This window comes from Limulus polyphemus, unplaced genomic scaffold, assembly GCF_000517525.1.
Source record: "Limulus polyphemus unplaced genomic scaffold, Limulus_polyphemus-2.1.2 Scaffold6946, whole genome shotgun sequence".
In the NCBI taxonomy this organism is placed as follows: domain Eukaryota; kingdom Metazoa; phylum Arthropoda; class Merostomata; order Xiphosura; family Limulidae; genus Limulus; species Limulus polyphemus.
In genome coordinates this window covers 31,287-35,634 of record NW_013672556.1, presented here as the reverse complement: position 1 = coordinate 35,634, position 4,348 = coordinate 31,287, and positions in this window count along the sequence as shown.

Genomic DNA, 4,348 nt, shown 5'->3' with positions numbered 1-4,348 from the left:
TAGTTTTTGAGTTTCATTTCAAGTTAACAAGTGGCCTGGTGGTTAGGGTACTCGAATCGCAATGTGCGGGTCGCGGGATCGAATCCGATTACCGAACATGCTCGCCCTTTCAGCCAAGAGGGCGTTTTAACGTCTTGTCAATCCCACTATTCGTTGGTAAAACAGTTGGCGATGTTGATTAGCTACCTTTACTCTAATCTATCACTTTAAAATTAGCTCGAGTAGCTTTGCACGAAATTTAACAAGCACACAAATAGCTTGAAACAGATCTGGTGACGTCAGCTGTGAAAATGACGTTCAGAAGCTATTGTAAAAGTGTTTCCTTGTAAACACCATTCAGCCCTTCCGTTCTGCGGGCCCTTAATCATATGGTGTTCTAAAAATGGACATGGGTCCGATTGCTGGGTACAGACAACACCACCACGGACAAAACTCGAAACGGAAGTAATGAAAGTGTTTAGACCAAGGGTGAAACTCTAAAAATAAATAAAAGTAGAAGTACTCACCTGGGTGAAGTGGACCCGTTTTTGAAAAAGAAATCTACGTGAAAAACGTAAAAACGACAAAGCAGCTCAACTAAGTCCCGGTACTAGTACAGTCTTAAAAAATAAGTCCCGTGAGTACCGGCAGAATTTTACTCCTGGTCTAGACTGAGCATAATAGCCGCGGCACTTGAAATACTTTTTGGCAGGATTAAAATAAATTAATCTATGAGACCTTTTTTAGCCGTGGCATAGCGGTTCATAGAATGGCTCAGAGTTTTTCAAGTACAAATTTTTAGCTCATAGCTCTGTCATCTCTTGACCGATTTGAGATATAATTACAATTTTCGACTCAAGAGACCAAACCCTTTCGATTGATGTATTTGACCACACCCGAGGCCTCATAGATTAATTTACTTTAATTCTGCTTAAAATAAGTTCAAGTTGAGGGTGAGCTGGTAGAGATTCTGATGAGTAATACAATCGAATCGGGTGTACGCGCGCGCTCCACACTTGGTATTACTGGTGCACAAAAACATAGCTAATAAAAAGGGAAACAATGGCCTCATAGATTAATTTACTCTAATCCTGCCTAAAATAATTTCAATTTGAGGGTGGGCTGGTAGAGATTCTGATGAGTAATACAATCGAATCGGGTGTACACGCGCGCCCCACACTTGGTATTGCTGGTGCACAAAAACATAGCTAATAAAAAGGGAAACAAAGGTCTCATAGATTAATTTACTCTAAATCTGCCTAAAAGGATTTCAAGTGCCGAGGCTGTTGAGAATCCTCTCTAGTTTTCTTTTTATTAGCTATATTTTATTAGCTATATTTTTTATTTGTAGTATCTTCAGTATAAAATCTTTAATCAACCAGCAATCTATTACAATAAGGCCAAGCGACATGCTGCTGTATTCATATACGAATTGATTTCATTATTGGGGCGTAGTTCTATAGTTACACAACGTTTTCCTAAAAAACGACTGAACATAAACGGATATTAAAGAATTTATCTCAATCCTTAAATCACTTTAGAGTTTAGATAAATAACCAGCCGAAGTTTTCTATAAAAGACAGTTTACTTGATAACTAACTGTAGGAAACGACCTCTAGATATGGCCAAACAAAGTATGAATTAAAATGTTTCAGGTGGTTAGAAAATTTAAAACAGATGGTTAAGGGAGTTAGATTTATAGATAGATGGCTAAGATGGCTAAGGGAGTTAGATTTATAGACAGATGACTAAGATGGCTAAGGGAGTTAGATTTATAGACAGATGACTAAGATGGCTAAGGGAGTTAGATTTATAGACAGATGGCTAAGATGGCTAAGGGAGTTAGATTTATAGACAGATGGCTAAGATGGCTAAGGGAGTTAGATTTATAGACAGATGGCTAAGATGGCTAAAGGAGTTAGATTTATAGACATATGGCTAAGATGGCTAATGGAGTTAGATTTATAGACAGATGACTAAGATGGCTAAGGGAGTTAGATTTATAGACAGATGACTACGACAGCTAAGGGAATTAGATTTATAGACAGATGACTACGACAGCTAAGGGAATTAGATTTATAGACATATGGCTAAGATGGCTAAGGGAATTAGATTTATAGACAGATGACTAAGATGGCTAAGGGAGTTAGATTTATAGATAGATGGCTACGACAGTTAAGGGAATTAGACTTATAGACAAATGGCTACGACAGTTAAGGGAATTAGACTTATAGACAGATGGCTAAGATGGCTAAGGGAATTAGATTTATAGACAGATGGCTAAGATGGCTAAGGGAGTTAGATTTATAAACAGATGACTAAGACAGTTAAGGGAATTAGACTTATAGACAGATGGCTAAGACAGCTAAGGGAATTAGACTTTTAGACAGATGGCTAAGACAGCTAAGGGAATTAGACTTATAGACAGATGGCTAAGACAGCTAAGGGAATTAGATTTATAGACAGATGGCTAAGACAGCTAAGGGAATTAGACTTATAGACAGATGGCTAACACAGCTAAGAGAATTAGATTTATAGACATATGGCTAAGACAGCTAAGGGAGTTAGATTTATAGACAGATGGCTAAGACAGCTAAGGGAGTTAGATTTATAGACATATGGCTAACACAGCTAAGAGAATTAGATTTATAGACATATGGCTAAGACAGCTAAGGGAGTTAGATTTATAGACAGATGGCTAAGACAGCTAAGGGAGTTAGATTTATAGACATATGGCTAAGACAGCTAAAGGAGTTAGATTTATAGACAGAGGGATAAGACAGCTAAGGGTGTTAGATTTATAGACAGATGACTAAGACGGCTAAGGTAGTTAGATTTATAGACAGAGGGCTAAGACAGCTAAGGGAGTTAGACTTATAGACAGCTAAGGGAATTAGATTTATAGACATATGGCTAAGACAGCTAAGGGAGTTAGACTTATAGACAGATGACTAAGATGGCTAAGGGAGTTAGACTTTTAGACAAATGGCTAAGACAGCTAAGGGAATTAGATTTATAGACAGAGGGCTAAGACAGCTAAGGGAGTTAGATTTATAGATAGAGGGCTAAGACAGCTAAGGGAGTTAGACTTTTAGACAAATGGCTAAAAGAGCTAAGAGAATTAGATTTATAGACAGATGGTTAATGAAATTAGATTTATATGGAAGGTTAAGCTCGTGTCAATGACCGACAAACCTCGAAACTCACAACAACACACACCTTACTTTCACTGTCACGTGACTTATAGACACAGCTTCCTGGTCCTATCTAACAATGAGAACTTCCCACCGTGACTCTTGGGTTGGGGACGAGCTCACTTCCTCATGCATGTGGGTATTGTTATCTTATTGACCAATGAATAAAGGTTCTCCTCCAGCGATATTAACGCTCTGGCAGACAGGTAAGCACGAGTGTTGAACCATCAAGGTTGCAGAGCAAAGTTCAACGAACCTTGATTGGCGGAAAATAAACAAGACCTTGAGACTCATAACGTAGCGACGAAGGTGTGAGTGGGCAGTAAGCAGAAGAGGACTGAATGAAGCATGGACCATTGTTCGTTCGCAAGGGAAGAACCAGTCATGTTGACCAGAAACTATTTACGTCTCTTCCATACACCTCAATTACTAAATGTTTATAAAATGAGATTTAGGGTAGCTAACAATACATTTTGGAGCAAAATGTAATATGGTTTGGCTAAAATGTTCTCATGATTTGTAACAAGATATCATATAAACCTCCCATGGTTAGCGGAAAGTAGCAGCAACTTAATCCTTACCAATCCATCTAGGTTCTATGATATACCAATCCATCTAGGTTCTATGATATACTAATCCATCTACGTTCTATGATATACAATAACACCCGAAGGAATGATAAACAGCTTTAAATGTATGAGATGGTTTGATGTGTCTCTATATAGCATAGGATAAGTTCTCCCTTTCAATTGTGAGGGCGTTATAATGTGATGGTCAATCCCACCGCCAGCTCTTGGGCTACTCTTTTTACCAACGGAAAGTGGGATTGACTATCACGTTATAACGCCCTCACGGCTGAAAAAGCGAACAATTCGGTGGCGAGACTCAAACTCGAGAGCCCCAGATTGTGAGTCGAGTACCCTAAACGATCACATCTGAAAACTGCGGTTTCGAACGATTTCAGTTCTTATCAGTTCGACGATAGAGAGAGAGTCAGTTATTGGAGCTTTATATTACCAACTGAATAGATATATAAAAACGACACCAATCCATATTTATCTCAGTGTCAATCTGTTCGTCCTCCTAGCTAGGCTGATGAGAACTGACACTGCTCGAAATTGCAGTTCTCAGCTGGTAGCCTAATGTTAGCTTATGCGTTTTCGTACTCAAACTCC